The sequence below is a fragment of the Rhinopithecus bieti genome, unplaced genomic scaffold (assembly GCF_001698545.2).
Source record: "Rhinopithecus bieti isolate Rb0 unplaced genomic scaffold, ASM169854v2 scaffold_13029, whole genome shotgun sequence".
Classification (NCBI taxonomy): Eukaryota; Metazoa; Chordata; class Mammalia; order Primates; family Cercopithecidae; genus Rhinopithecus; species Rhinopithecus bieti.
In genome coordinates, this window is record NW_016807982.1 from 2,931,373 (window position 1) to 2,947,734 (window position 16,362).

A 16,362-nucleotide genomic window follows, 5' to 3' on the forward strand; every position below is an offset into this window, starting at 1 on the left:
TCTTTCTTTCTTTCTTTCTTTCTTTCTTTCTTTCTTTCTTTCTTTCTTTCTTTCTTTCTTTCTTTCTTTCTTTCTTTCTTTCTTCTCTCTCACTCTCTCCCTTCCTTCCTTCTTTCCTTCTTCTCCTTCCTTCCTTTCCTCCCTTTCCCTCCCTCCCCCTCCGTCCCCTTCCCTCCCTTTCTTTCTTTTCCTCCCTTCCTTCCTCCTTTCCTCTCTCTCTCTTTCTTTCTTTCTCCTTCTCTCTCTCTTTTCTTTCTTTGTTTACAAATTTTTTAATAGAAATGGTGTTTTACCATGTTGCACAGGCTGATCTTGAACTCATGGGCTCAAGCAGTTCTCACACCTCAGCCTCCCGAAATGTTGGGACTACAGGCATAAGCCATCATGCCTGGCCCACCTTCACATTTTTGTCTATTAAAGCAGCACTTCATTTCCATGTGCTAAAATCTGAATTAGTTTCCTAGGTTTGCCATAAGAAATTACCACAAACTTGGTGGTTTAAAATTACAGACATTTATCATCTCAGAGTTCTGGAGGCTAAAAGTTTGAAATCAGGATGTTGGCAAGGCCATGCTTTCTCTGAAGGCTTTAGGGAAGAATCCTTCCTCATCTCTTTGAGCCTCTGGTGGTTTCATGTGTTCCTTGATTTGTGGTAGATTACTCCAGTCTTTGCCTCTGTCTTTACATGGCCTTCTCTCTTTGTCTGTCTTATCTTCATTTCTGTCTCTTCTAAGGACACTCTTCATTGGATTTAGGGCCCACTGTAATTCAGGGTGATCTCATTTCAAGACCCTTACATTAACTACACCAGCAAAGAACTTTATTCCAAATAAAGTCATATTCTGATGATCTGGGTGGACATATCTCTTGGGAACCACAATTTAACCCACAACATGGTCTTCAAGGTTGGCAGTTTGATCCTTTTTAAAAATTGCTTTTTTTATATTTCAAAAATTACCCGTCAGGTGCGGTGGCTCACGCATGCAATCCTAGCACTTTGAGAGGCCAGTGCGGGTGGATCACGAGGTCAGGAGATCAAGACCATCCTGGCTAACACGGTGAAACCCTGTCTCTACTAAAAATACAAAAAATTATCTGGGTGTGGTGGCAGATGCCTGTAATCCCAGCTACTCAGGAGGCTGAGGCAGGAGAATCGCTTGAACCCAGGAGGCGGAGGTTGCAGTGAGCTGAGATAGTGCCACTGCACTCCAGCCTGGGTGACAGAGCAAGACTCCATCTCAAAAAAAAAAAATTAAATTTAAAAAAATGTGTTAAAATGTACATAACAAAGTACAGTAAGCCAGGCACAGGAACACAAAAACTGCATCTTGTCATTTAATGTGGAATCTAAAACAATAGAATTCATAGAAGCAGAGAGTAGAATTATAGTTACCAGAGCATGGGGAATGGAAGGGAGGGAGAGGAAGATATTGGTCCAAGAGTAGAAAGTTGTAGTTAGGTGGTGTAAATAAGTATTTAAGTTGATGAATATGCTAATTTGCTTGATTCAGTCATTCCACACTGTATACGTACCTATGTATGAAACACCACTGTGTGCCCCCTTAATTTTGTGCAGTTTATAACTTGTCAAAAAGCAAATCATATAATAAATATATATATAATATAACCTCTACCATTTTAACAACTTTAAGTGTATGATTCAGTGACATTAAGTACGTAAACAATTTTGTACAATCATCACCATTCTCTACACGTTATACAGTAACTGCGTAGTCCCTCATCCCAGCCTCTGGTAAACTTTAAATTACTTTCTGTGTCTGTGAAGTTGCCTCTTCTAGATATTTCATGTAAGTGGACTCATAAAATATTTGTCCTTTGGTGTCTGACTTATTTCACTTAGCATATTTTCAAGGTTCATCCAGTTACAGTATGTATCAGAACTTCTCATTCCTTTTTATGACTGCAAAATATTCCATTGTGTGCATATACATTTTGTTTATCCATTCATCCATCAATAGACACCTTTTGGCTATTATGAATAATGTTGCTATAAACATTGGTGTGTAAGTGTGTATTTGGATCCTTGCTTTCAATTCCTTCTTGTATTGCGATGGTTTTAATGTGTTTCTTTTAAAATTCATGTTAAAATTTGATTTCCAATATGGCAGTATTAGGAGGTGGGGCCTAGTGGGAGGTGTTTGGATCATGGGGACACTGCCCTAATGAGTTGTTATAAGCAAAGTTCTACCTTTTGTGTGCCTCTTTGCCCCCTTGCCTTTCTGCTTTTCCATGCTATGGTGTAGCACATGGCCCTTACCAAAAACTAAGCAGACACCAGTGCCATGCTTTTTGACTTCCCAGCCACCAGAATTGTGAACTACATAAACCTCTTTTCTTTGTAAATTACTCAACCTCAGGTATTCTGTTACAGCAAGACTATACAGACTAGTACAGGTATATACCTAGAAGTGGATTTGCTGGGTTATATGGGAATTCTGTTTATCCTTATTTATTTATTTATTCATTTTTTGAGACAGGGTCTCACTTTGTTGCCCAGGCTGTAGTGCAGTCATGTGATCATGGCTCACTGCAGCCTCTACCTTACTGATTTAAGCTGTCCTCCCACCTCAGCTCCGCAAATAGCTGGGACTACAGATGTGCAACACTATGCCCAGCTAATTTTTATTTTTCTTATAGAGACAGGGTTTGGCCATGTTACCAAAGCTGGTCTTGCACTCCTGAGCTCAAGCGATGCACCTGCCTTGGCATCAAAGTGCTGGGATTATAGGTGTGAGCCACCACGCCCAGCCTCTGTTTATCTTTTTGAGGAACCTTTTGCACAGGGGCTGTACCATTTTCCATTCGCACCAGCAATGCATGAGGATTCCAGCTTTTCTATATCCTCGCCAATACTTGTTATTTTCTGTTTTTTTGTTTGTTTGTTTGTTTGTTTGTTTGGGTTTTTTTTGAGACGGAGTCTTACTGTGTCACCCAGGCTTTGGAGTGCAGTGGTGCCATCTCAGCTCACTAACCTCCACCCTTCACCTTCAGGGTTCAGGTGATTCTGCCTCAGCCTCCCAAGTAGCTGGGATTACAGGTGTGTGCCATCATGCCTGGCTAATTTTATTGTAGTTTTACTAGAGATGGAGTTTCACTGTGTTGGCCAGACTGGTCTTGAACTCCTGACCTCAAGCGATCCACCTGCCTAGGCCTTTCAGAGTATTTTATTTTTGGTTAATAACTATCCTAGTGTGTGTGAAGTGGTATCTTTTTTTTTTCTTTTTTGAGACGAAGTCTTGCTCAGTCGCCCAGGCTGGAGTGCAATGGCGCAATCTCGGCTCACTGCAAGCTCTGCCTCCTGGGTTCACGCCATTCTCCTACCTCAGCCTCCCAAGTGGCTAGGAGTACAGGCGCCCACCACCATACCTGGCCAATTTTTTTTGTATTTTTAGTAGAGATGGGGTTTCACCATGTTAGTGAGGATGGTCTTGATCTCCTGACCTCGTGATCCACCTGCCTCGGCCTCCCAAAGTGCTGGGATTACAGGCGTGAGCCACTGCGCCCGGCCTTGAAGTGGTATCTTATTGTGGCTTGGATTTGAGTTTTTCCAGCGACTAATGATGCTGAACATTTTTTCATGTGTTTTTTGGCCTTTCGTATATGTTCTCTGGAGAAATGTTATTTAAGTTATTTGTGCATTTTTTTAATTGGGTTGCTTGTCTTTTGTTGAGTTTTAGGAGTTGTTTTTATATTCTAAATATTAAACTCTTACCACATAAATAATTCACAGATTTTTTTCCCTCATTCTGTAGATTGTCTTTTCACCCTCGTGATAGTAGCCTTGATGCACAAAAGTTTTAAATGTTAATGAAGTCCAATTTGTGTTTTTCTTTTGTAGCTTATGCTTTTGGTATCATATTTAAGATGCTGTTGCCAAATCTGAGTTCATATAGATTTTTCCCTATGTTTTCTTCTAAGAGTTTTAGTGTTTAGGTCTTTAATTTAGGTCTTTAATCTATCTTGAGTTAATTTTTGTTTATGGTACAAAGTAAGTGTCCAGTTTCAAAATTTTGTGTATGGATATCCAGTTTTCGTAGCACCCTTTGTTGAAGAGCCTGTTGGTTCTTTCCCCATTGAGTGGTCTTGATAACCTTGTTGAAAGTCAGTTGACCATCGGATCAGTCAGTTTGGGCTGCCGTAACACAGTATCATAGTCTGGGTGGCTTAAACAACACATTTATTTCTTACGTTTCAGGAGGCTGGGAAGTCCAAGATCAAAGTGCCCACAAGGTAGGTTTTATTTTCAGGCCTTTTCTCTTGGCTTGTAGGTAGCCACTACCTTGCTTTGTGCTCATGTGATTTCTTAGTGTTTGTGAGGTGAGAGAGAATGTAAGCTTTCTGGTGTTACTTCTTAGAAGGGCATTAATCACATCATGAGAGCTCCACTCTCACTACCTCATCTAGCTGATTACCTTTTAAAGTCCCCCTCTCCAAGCATTATTACATGGGGGAGTTAAGGCTTCAACTTATGAATCTGGGGAGGAGGGATACAAACATTCAGACCATAACAACGACAAATGCGAGAGTTTATTTCTAGACTTTCAGTTCTGTTCTATTTGTCTATGTGCCTGTTCTTGTGTACTATACTGTTTTGATTACTGTAGCTTTGTAGTAGGTTTGAAATGAGGAAGTAGGAGTTGTCAGATTTTTTTTTTCAAGATTGTTTCAGGCCGGGCGCGGTGGCTCAAGCCTGTAATCCCAGCACTTTGGGAGGCCGAGACGGGCGGATCATGAGGTCAGGAGATCGAGGACCATCCTGGCCTATACGGTGAAACCGTCTCTACTAAAAAATACCAAAAAAATAGCGGCGACGAGGCGGGGCCTGTAGTCCCAGCTACTCGGGAGGCTGAGACAGGGAGGGGAATGGCGTGGAACCGGGGAGGCGGAGCTTGCAGTGAGCTGGAGAGCCGCCACTGCACTCCAGCCTGTCGGCCAGAGCAAGACTCGTTCTCAAAAAAAAAAAAAAAAAAAGAGATTGTTTCATGTGAAATTTAGGATGGCTTTTTCCTATTTCTGAAAAAAGAGTTATTAGGATTTTGACAGGGATCAAATTGAATTTGTAAATCAGGGGTAGTTACTGTCATATTAACAGTGTTAAGTCTTCCTGTCTGTGAACATGGGATGTCTTTCCATTTATTTTGATCTTCTTTTATTTCTTTCAGCAATGTTTTGTACAAGTCTTTTAATGTACAAGTCTTCTGCTTCTTTGGTTAAATTCATTCTCAAGTATCTATCAATATAATCCACCACATTAGGAGAATGAAGAAAAAAAAAAAAACTCACTACAGTCTGTCCTTTGTATCTGTGGGTTCCACATCTGCAGATTCAACCAACTGCAGATCAAAGATATTTGGGAAAGAAAAAAAAAGATAATACAAATTTATTCCTGAATCAAGGACCAGAGGAAAAAAAATACAAAATTTAAAAATACAGTATAACAACTGTTTGCATAGTATTTCCATTGTATTAGGTGTTATAAGTAATCTAGAGATGATTTAAATTGTGTAGGAGGATATGTGTAGGTTATATGCAAATACTATATATAAGGGACTTGAGCATTCAAGGATGTTGGTATCTTTGGGGGGTCTAGGGTCCAGTCCCCCACAGATACTGAGGAATAACTACGTCATCTCAGTTGATGCAGAGAAAGCATTAAAGAAAAGCTAACATCCTTTCCTTTGTAAACGCACTTTAATAAATTAGGAAAAGAGGGGAATTTCCTCAACATGATAAAGGCTACCCATGAAACATCATTGCTTACATCATATTCAGTGGTGAAAGACTGAGAGATTTTATCCTTAGATCAGGAACAAGATGAGGATGCCTTCTTTCACCATTCAATGTATTAGAAGTTCAATGTAGGCTGGGCGCGGTGGCTCAAGCCTGTAATCCCAGCACTTTGGGAGGCCGAGACGGGTGGATCACGAGGTCAGGAGATCGAGACCATTCTGGCTAACATGGTGAAACCCCGTCTCTACTAAAAAAATACTAAAAAACTAGCCGGGCGGGGTGGCGGGCACCTGTAGTCCCAGCTACTCCGGAGGCTGAGGCAGGAGAATGGCGTAAACCCGGGAGGCGGAGCTTGCAGTGAGCTGAGATCCAACCACTGCACTCCAGCCCGGGCGACAGAGCGAGACTCCGTCTCAAAAAAAAAAAAAGAAGTTCGATGTAGTATTAGAAGTTCTAGGCCGGGCGCCGTGGCTCAAGCCTGTAATCCCAACACTTTGGGAGGCCGAGACGGGCGGATCACGAGGTCAGGAGATAGAGACTATCCTGGCTAACACGGTGAAACCCCGTCTCTACTAAAAAATACAAAAAACTAGCCAGGCTTGGTGGCGGGCACCTGTAGTCCTAGCTACTCGGGAGGCTGAGACAGGAGAGTGGCGTAAACCTGGGAGGCGGAGCTTGCGGTGTGCTGAGATCCGGCCACTGCACTCCAGCCTGGGCGACCAAGCGAGACTCCATCTCAAAAAAAAAAAAAAAAAAGTTCTAGCCAGAAGGTAAGCAAGAAAAAGGAAATAAAAAGCATTCAAATTGGAAAGGAAGAAGTAAAACTATCTCTATTTAAAGATAACATGATCTTGTATGTAGAATACCCTAAAATTACACCAAAACCAAACAAAACTTTGCAAGTTAGTAAGAAATTCAGCAAAGTTGGAGGATACAGCATCAACACACAAAAATCAGTTGTATTTATATACACTCTAAATGAACAATCCCAAAAGGAAATTAAGAAAACAATTTCAATTACATTAGTGTCAAGAAGAAAAAAATACTGAAACACCCGTAGCCTTTTGACTTAACTCCAGTAGTCCTTGCCCCCTTCCGCCAAAAAAATAGAACCAGGCTCATCTATACATATACTACCTCAGACTTGGAATTAACCTGTTTTGCAAGAAGCCTCAGTACCTTTCGGTGGAAAATGGTATCTGGAGATCACAGCCTGAACTCAGACAAGCTTTTTGAATATATATATATTTTTTAAGAGTCTGTTGCGCAGACTCTTAGTGGCATGATCACAGCTCACTGAAGCCTTGACCTCCTGGACTCAAGCAGTCCTCCCACCTCACCCACCTGAGCAGCTAGGACCACAGACAATACCCCCATGCCTGGCTATCTAAATAATTTTTTTTTTTTTGGAGAGACAGGATCTCCATATGTTGTCCAGGCTGGTCTTGAACTCCTGGGCTCAAGCAATCCTCCACCTCTGCCTCTCAAAGATTATAGGTGTGAACCACCCTGCCTGGCCCTAGCTTATCTTTCTGTTTTGGCACTGAAATTCTTCTCTTTAAGAGCACTGAAATGATCTAATAATCACCAAATCTAATGGATGCTTTTCAGAGATTATTTTATTTGACTTTTCTTAGATCTTTATTTGACCTTTCTTATTTCTGTTGCCCTTCCTTCCTCGACTTCTTCCTTGTTTTATGAGATGGCATTCTCATGGTTCTCCTCTTGAATTGCTCTTCTTGCATGCTCAGTAAGTGTTATTCCCTCAGCTTGTATTTTCTTGGGCAATCTCTTCTACAGTAGTGGTTTTACTTAATTTTTTTTTTTTACTTAATGTTTTTTAAGAGATGGAGTCTTGATATATTGCCCAGGCTGGCCTTGAACTCCTGGCCTCACGTGATCCTCCTGCGTTGGCCTCCCAAAGTGCTGGGATTACAGGCATCAGCCACTGGCTTATAGTAGTAGTTTTAGGATCTACCCATTAAGTACATTATGTGATTTCCATTTTACTTCTTTGCTTCTGTTTTTGTCTTTAAAACTAAAAATCTTGTGTTTTTGCTGTCACACAAATACTGCAAATTCACTGTCTACAACTGAACTCTTACTTCCTTCTTCCCTGCCAATTACTTGCTCACACACCTAGTGCCCTCCCCTTTCTCATCTGGTTATTTTTCCTATTTATTTATTTTATTTATATTTATATATTTTTTTTATTTTATTTTTTTGGGGATGGAGTCTCGCTCTGTCACCCAGGCTGGAGTGCAGTGGTGCGATCTCGGCTCACTGCAACCTCCATCTCCTGGGTTCAAGCGATTCTCCTACCTCAACCTCCCATGTAGCTGGGATTACAGGCATGCACCACCATCCCTGGCTAATTTTTGTATTTTTAGTAGAGACGGGGTTTCACCATGTTGGTCAGGCTGGTCTCGAACTCCTGACCTCGTGGTCTGCCTGCCTTGGCCTCCCAAAATGGTGGGATTACAGATGTGAGCCACCACTCCCGGCCTATTTTTATTTTTATTTTAGAGACAATCTTGCTATGTTGCCCAGGATGGAATGCAGTGGCAAGATCATAGCTCTCTGCAGCCCCAGTCTGTTATTCTTCAGGTATTATCTCTGTTAGTTATTGGCTTCTAGTCACCCAAGTTAGAAACCTGTGAGGCATCTTTTGTTCTTCCTTTTCCCTTACTATTTAGTTTTGATTGCTAAATCTTGTTGATACTACATCAGGTATGATTTTGAAATATTTTTGATTTTCTTTTTTTTTTTTTTGAGACGGAGTCTTGCTCTGTAGCCCAGGCTGGAGTGCAGTGGCACGATCTCCGCTCACTGCAAGCTCTGCCTCCCGGGTTCATGCCATTCTCCTGCCCCAGCCTCCTGAATAGCTGGGACTACAGGCGCACGCCACCTCGCCCGGCTCATTTTTTGTATTTTTAGTAGAGACGGGGTTTCACCGTGTTAGCCAGGATGGTCTCGATCTCCTGACCTCGTGATCCGCCCGCCTCGGCCTCCCAAAGTGCTGGGATTACAGGCGTGAGCCACCGCGCTCGGCCACCTTTTTGATTTTCTACTGATACCACCTTAGTTCTGGTACTCATTTTGCATGTTTTGTCTTTTGACTTTCCTTGCTTTTACAACTGTTCTTTTCGCGCTCTCTTCTTTACTGTTTCCTCTGCCCCATTCATTTTTATACACTGGAGACAGGCTTTTCTTCTAAAATGAAAATATGTTTATCTCTGAGGTAACAAGTTGGCTCCCTTATTATTCCAGTTCTCTAAGGTGGTTACTGGTCAGAGTTTCTTCCTGTGGCAAAAGGCAGCTTGCCTTACAACTCTGACTCCTATCAGAAATTTACTTTTTCTTTGTGGGAGAGTTTCTTTCTGATTATCTTTGCTGCTATCACACTAGCTTTGGTACAGGCCCTGCTTGTGCCCCCAGCCTCTGTGTGGACAGAATCTTTGCCTAATTCCACCCAGCACAGCTGAGACCAGGCTGTGATTATTTTAAAACAAAACTTTATTAAAAGCTTAGTATAATAGGGAATTGCAGAACAAATATGTATGTGTTTATGTATGTTTTATATGTGGCTGATCTAGGAGAAATAGGCAGCATCTACTTGCTGAGCTTTCAGTCGTCTCATGGTGAGCAGAGGGCATCTTTTCTTTGAAGCTTGGAAGCAGGTTGAAATCTGGGAGAAATAACTTACTTTTTTCCCCTTTCTTCCAAGGACCTTACTTCATGACCTGTAATTTGTGTCCTGGCTGACTAAAATTGGGAATGTCAGTTCACTTCAGGAGATACAGTCTCCTTCTTGCACAGATTTATTGTTACTCTGTCTCCTGTAGAACAAATAGACCATTAGTATAGGAGAGATTCATTCATTGAACAAATATTTAGGACATGTGTCAGACATGGTTCCAAGTGCTGGACAAAGAATAATAAGGAAGTTAAGGTTTGTGCTAATGGTGGGGGTAAGATAGAAAATAAAAAAGAAATAGAGAAAATAATTTGAGGTAATGAAGAAAACAGGACAGCATAAGATAATATGATAGTGACTGAGGTAGGAAGAATAGATAGTTCTCTGAGCATGTTGGTTTTTGTGTATGATCTAAAGAGTATGATCTCTTAAAAAGATTCTTTTGGCTCCTGTGTATGAGGTGAACTTCAGGGAGCAAGATGGAAAACAGAAGATCAGTTAGGAAGCTATTGGTATAATTCAGGTTTGAAAGTAATCATTGGAGTAGGGTGTAGATGATGAGAATTGGTTGGGATATATTTTGGAGGTACAGTCAATAGGACTTGTTGATAATTGTAGTGAAATAAGACCTCTGACCCCTAGGTAGCAGGGTCAGTGCCAGATAGTTGGTGGCACCATTAATTGAGATAGGAAAACTGGGGAAAGAATACGCAGTGGTTGGGATGAAAGAAGAAGCTATTATTTACTCACTTTAGATCACTCTACTGATTTAAAAATTGGTGATTATTTAACACCTACAGTGTAGTCTAAATCAGGGGTTTTCAACGTTGGCGCTGTTGGCATTATGGACCAGGTAATTCTTTGTTGTGGGGTATTGTCTTGTGCATTGTGAGATATTCAGCTGCATACTTAACCCACTATCAACTAAGATGTCAGTAGCACTGCCCCACTAGTTGTGGTAACTAAAAAGATCTCCAGACATTACCAGTATCTTCTGTGGAACAAAATTGCCCCTGGTTGAATACCACTGGTCTAGATACTTTTACCATATATCCTAAAGACCTTTTTAGATTGTTGTATTCTATATATAATAGCTGCTTTTTAAACCATTCACTTATATAAATTATGATAATATATCATAGTGATTGACGTGCCAGTTTTCTTTCTTTCTTTTTTTTTTTGTTGAGATGGAGTCTCGCTCGGTTGCCCAGGCTGGAGTGCAGTGGCGTGATCTCAACTCACTGCAATCCCTGGCTCCCAGGCTCAAGTGATTCTCCCACCTCAGCCTCTGGAGTAGCTGAGATTACAGATGCGCACTACCGTGCCCAGCTAATTTTTGTATTTTTAGTAGAGACGGGGTTTTTCCATGTTGACCAGGCTGGCCTTGAACTCCTGACCTCAAGTGATCCACCTGCCTTGGCCTGCCAAAGTGCTGGGATTACAGATGTAAGCAATCTTGCCTATAAGTAAGAAAACTTTCCAGTTTTCTTGTCTTTTTAAAAATCGTATTTTATTCAGCCATAACTACTAATTATACTTATGCTTAGCATATTTCTTTCTAGGATATTTCTTTGCAGGTGTATGTTTTTACATGGTTGACATCACATGTACAGACATGTACAGTTCTGTTTCCTGATTTTATTTATTTACTTAGTTTTTATTTTTTTAGAGACAGGATCCAACTCTGTCACCCAGGCTGGGGTGCAGTGGTGCAATCATAGCTCACTGCAGCCTTGAACGCCTGAGCTCAAGGGATCCTCCTGCCTCTCCGATAGCTAGGACTATAGGCTCATGCTACCATGCCTGGCTCATTTTTCATTTTTTATTTTTTGTAGAGATTGGAGTCTTGCTATGTTGCCTAGGCTGGTCTTGAACTCCTGACCTCAAACAATCTTCCTGCCTCGGCCTTCCAAAGTGTGTTGGGACTATAGGAATGAGCCACCATGCCTGACTGGATGAAAATATTCTAGAATTGATTGTGGTAATGGTTGTACAACTCTGAATATACTAAACACAATTTAATTGTGCAATTTAGATTGATGAGTTATGTGGCATTTGATTGTATCTCAATAAAGCTGTTATTTTTAAAAAAGAAGCTAAACCAAATAGCGTTGTATGTAGTTTCTGTCTGTAGCTCTAGTTCTGTATAAATTAAATTAACTGGTTCAGGCATGTGATAAATATTTTTGAAATAAGGTTTATTGCAGTATAATTTATATAGAGTGAAATTCATCCTTTTATTATACAGTTCTGTAAGGTTTGACAAATGCATATAGTGGTGTAACTAGCACTGTAATCAAGATGCAGTACATTTTCATCACCCCTCAGATTCTTTTATGCCCCTTTATAGCCAGCCTTTCCCCTTCTTCTGCCTCTAGCAGCCACTCAATCTGTTTTCTATTCTATAGTTTTCCCTTTTCAGAAGATCATGTTAATCATACTTTACAGTGTGTTGCCTTTGAGTTTGGCTTTTTTCACTTAGCATTATGTGTTTGAGATTTATCCATTTTGCATGTGTCTTACTAATAGTTCGTTGTATGGATGTACTGAATTTGATTATTCATCAGTTGAAAGATATTTATGTTGTTTTTAGTTTTTGGTGATTATGAATAAAATCACTATAAACATTTGCCTATAGGTTTTTAAAAAATACAATCTTTTATTTTTTGAGTCAAGGTCTCTCTCTGGCCCAGGCTGGAGTGCAGTGGTCTGGTACAATCTCAGCTCACTGTATCCTGGGCTCAAGTGATCATCCTCTGCATCCTGGGCTCCCGTGATCATCCCGTTGCAGTGTCAGAGTAGCTGGGACTACAGGCACGCACTACTACGCCTCTCAAATTTTTCTATTTTTAGTAGAGATGGGGTTTCTCCCTGTTGCCCAGGCTGGTGTCGAACTCCTGGGCTCAAGCGATCCACCTGCCTCTGCCTCTGCCTCCCAAAGTGCTGGGATTGCAGCCACTGCACCTGTCCAAAAATATACTGTATTTTTAACAAGAACACACTACCTTTAACAATTTGCTGTTAGAAAATTTAAAGCAAGATATTTCATTCCCAGAAAGACTTAATAAAAGGAAGATGCTTATTATGTTGGGCCTAATTTCTTCTCCTATATAGTTTTTCAATTTTTTTTTTTTTTTTTTTTTTTTTTTTTNTTGTATTTTTAGTAGAGACGGGGTTTCACCGTGTTAGCCAGGATGGTCTCGATCTCCTGACCTCGTGATCCACCCGTCTCAGCCTCCCAAAGTGCTGGGATTACAGGCTTGAGCCACCGCGCCCGGCTAGTTTTTCACATTTAATTCTTTCCACAATGAACTTGAGGCAGATTACAAAAAGATATATATGAGTAAAAGAAATAAGGGTCGTGACAAAGGAAAATACAGATAATTCTAATGTGATTGATCAGAGAATATGATTAGTTAAATATGTTCTATTATTAAATGGAGAGAATATTACTGCATCTGCCAAGAAACAACATTTTCTAGTCCTGATTCTAAAGGTAATTTCAGATGAGATTCTTCACTGAGTAATGTCTTCAGTAATGTTTTCTTTTAACAGAAAATTCAGCCTGAATTTCTTGTCTATAGGTTTTATGTAAACATGTTTTCATTTTCTTGAGTAAAAGGAGTAGGGTTACTGGATCATATAAATACTGTATGTCTTCTTATATTGTTTTGGGAGTTCTTTATATATTTTGAATACACATCCTTTATTAATGTTTTGAAAATAATTTTCTCCCAGTTTATGGCTTGTCTTCACTTTCTTTTTTTGCAGAAATAGGGTGCCGGGTCTTGCTTCGTTGCCTAGGCTGGTCTCATATTTCTGACCTAAAGTGACCCTCCCACATCAGCCTCATTTTCTTTTTTTTTTTTTTTTTTGACACAGAGTCTCGCTCTGTCGCCCAGGCTGGAGTGCAGTGGCATGATCTCGGCTCACTGCAAGCTCCGCCTCCCGGGTTCACGCCGTTCTCCTGTCTCAGCCTCCCGAGTAGTTGGGACTACAGGCACCCGCCACCTCGCCCGGCTAGTTTTTCATATTTTTTAGTAGAGACGGGGTTTCACCATGTTAGCCAGGATGGTTTCGATCTCCTGACTTCGTGATCCGCCCGTCTTGGCCTCCCAAAGTGCTGGGATTACAGGCTTGAGCCACCGCGCCCGGCCAGCTTCATTTTCTTAAGTGTTTTTCAAAGAGCAGAAATTTTTTATTTTGATGAAGTCTACTTTATCAATTTTTTTAATGGATTATGCTTTTTGTGTCATATTTAACTTCTGTGCCTTTTAGCATTTTATTTTTTCTGTTTGCAGATGTCTTCCCACCTGTTCTTCCTTCAAGAACCAGCTTTTTCTTTTCTTTTCCCCTTTGTCTCCAGACATAGCTACAGCTATTATCAATAATAGTAGTGGTAGTGATTGTTACTTTTTTTTTTTTTTTTTGGAGACAGAGTTTCACTCTTGTCAGCCAGGCTGGAGTGCAATGGTGCAATCTCAGCTCACTGCAACCTATGCCTCCTGAGTTCAAGCGATTCTCCTGCCTCAGCCTCCCAAGTAGCTGGGATTACACCTGCCACTGCACCTGTCTAGTTTTTGTGTTTTTAGTAGATACAAGGTTTCGCCATGTGTTGGTCAGGCTGGTCTTGAATTCCTGACCTCAGGTGATCCAACCCACCTTGGCCTCCCAAAGTGCTGGGATTACAGGCGTGAGCCACCATGCCAGGCCATGATTGTTACTATTTAGCAGGCCCTTTTTGCACCACATTCTTGCTTTGATACCGTAGTATTTTTATTTAAGTCTTATAGGTAAAAGCAATTCTAAAGTTAGTTGGGAACTGAAGCCCAAGATAGAGATTGAGGCGAGTGAATATGCACACAGACATTCAGACACACAAATTTAATTTTGTAGAAATCAACAGACAGATAGCATCAGAAGACCTAAGAGAAAGCTTATCTTGGTTTAGTCTTTTGCTTTTGTTTTAGTTTTAGACACAGGGTCTTGGTATGTTGCCCAGGCTGGAATGCAGTAGCTATTCACAGGCGTGACCCCACTACTGATCAGCATGGGAGTTTTGAACTGCTCCGTTTCTGACCTGAGCCAGTTCACTCCTCCTTAGGTAACTTGGTGGTCTCCTGCACTTGGGAGGTTACCGTATTGAAGTCTAACATTGTGCAGACACCCAATCGGCATAGCTAGCACACTATAGCCCAGAACTCCTGGGCTCGAGTGATCCTCCTGCCTCAGCCTCCCGAGTAACTGGGGCTATGGGCACATACCACATAGTGCAGCAGTTTAGTTGTTTTTTTTGAGACAGAGTCTTGCTCTGTTGCCCAGCCTGGAGTGCAACAGCATGGTCTCAGGCCGCTGCAACCTCCACCTCCTGGATTCAAGCAGTTCTCCTGCCTCACCCTCCCGAATAGCTGGGATTACACGCATCTGCCACCATGCCCAGCTAATTTTTTTTGTATTTTTAGTAGAGATGGGGTTTCACCATGTTAGCTAGGCTGACCTCAGGTGATCCACTCGCCTCAGCCTCCCAAAGTGCTTAGATTACAGGCGTGAGCCACCGTTCCCTGCAGTTTAGTTGTTTTTAATTAACAGTGTGCTTCAGAACTCCCAGGGGAGTTCCCCCACTTCCCCACCCGCCTTCCCGCCTTTACAATATGAAAATGCCCAGGCCCTGTCTATTCTAGACCTTCTGAAATAGAACATGAGGGAGAAAGTGAAGTATTGTAGAGTAGATACTGCTACCATAGTAGAATCATGTCTGTGATACCATTAACTTTTTTTTTTTTTTTGAGACAGGTTCTTGTTCTATCACCCAGGCTGGAGTATGGTGGCATGATCATGACTTTCTACAGCCTCTAACCCCCAGGCTCAAGCAACCCTCCCACCTCAGCCTCCTGGGTAGCTGGGACTACAGGTGCACGCCGCCATGCTTGGCTAATTTTTTTTTCCTCTATTTTTTGTAGAGACAGAGTCTTTCTATGTTACTTAGGCTGGTCTCAAAGTCCTGGGCTCAAATGATCCTCCTGCCTCAGCCTCACAAAGTGCTAGGACTACAGGTGTGAACCACCATACCATGCCATTAACATGGTTTTTGTTTTTGTTTTTGAGATGGAGTCTTGCTGTGTCACCCAGGCTGGAGTGCAGTGGCAGGATCTTGGCTCACTGCAACCTCTGCCTCCCAGGTTCAAGAGATTCTACTGCCTCCGCCTCCTGAGTAGCTGAGATTACAGGCAACGTGCCACCACACCTGGCTAATATTTGTATTTTTAGTAGAGATGAGTGGTTTTGCCATGTTAATCAGGCTGGTGTTGAACTCCTGACCTCAGGTGATCCATCTGCCTTGGCGTCCCAAAGTGCTAAGATGACAGGCGTGAGCCGCTGTGCCCGGCTGTTTTTTTTTTTAAATGGATTAAATGGAAATACAGGTAGTGTCTAATTCTGTTTCAGTAGGTTTCGATAGGCTAGCGCACATGAAATACCTATAGCGTATCCTAGGTGGTAATTTCTCGAAGCAAAGGAGAAAGAGTAGAAGTCAAGGGTAGTGTCATGGGAGCCCTGGAGGTCAGTGCTAGGAAGTGGGAATAAACATACTTTTTTTTAGCCTTCCGTTCTGTGGAACACTTGAATTATTTAAGAATCAAGCCAGGCACGGTGGCTCACACCTGTAATCCCAGCACTTTGGGAGGCCGAGGCAGGTGGATCACAGTCAGGAGATCAAGACCATCCTGGCTAATACAGTGAAACCCCATCTCTACTAAAAATACAAAAAATTAGCCAGGCATGGTGGCACACGCCTGCAGTCCCATCTACTTGGGAGGCTGAGGCAGGAGAATTGCTTGAACCCAGGAGGCAGAGGTTGTAGTGAGCCAAGATTGTACCACTGTACTCCAGCCTGGGTGACAGAGTGAGACTCTTAT

The 16,362-nt window shown here is 41.7% G+C and overlaps 1 protein-coding gene across 6 annotated transcripts in view; it reads left to right on the forward strand.

Annotated features, from left to right (window-relative positions):
- ZMYM4 (zinc finger MYM-type containing 4) overlaps positions 1-16,362 on the forward strand; it is a 169,714-nt gene that overhangs the window by 14,798 nt on the left and 138,554 nt on the right. The window contains exon 2 of one of the 6 annotated variants that reach the window (XM_017884542.1): positions 4,217-4,251. The exons of 4 other annotated variants lie outside the window; for them this stretch is intronic. The gene's annotated coding sequence lies outside the window, so the exon portion shown is untranslated. Of the gene's footprint in view, positions 1-4,216; positions 4,252-11,411; positions 11,430-16,362 lie in introns of those variants that run through there. One more of the 6 variants, XM_017884543.1, reaches the window with a different exon arrangement.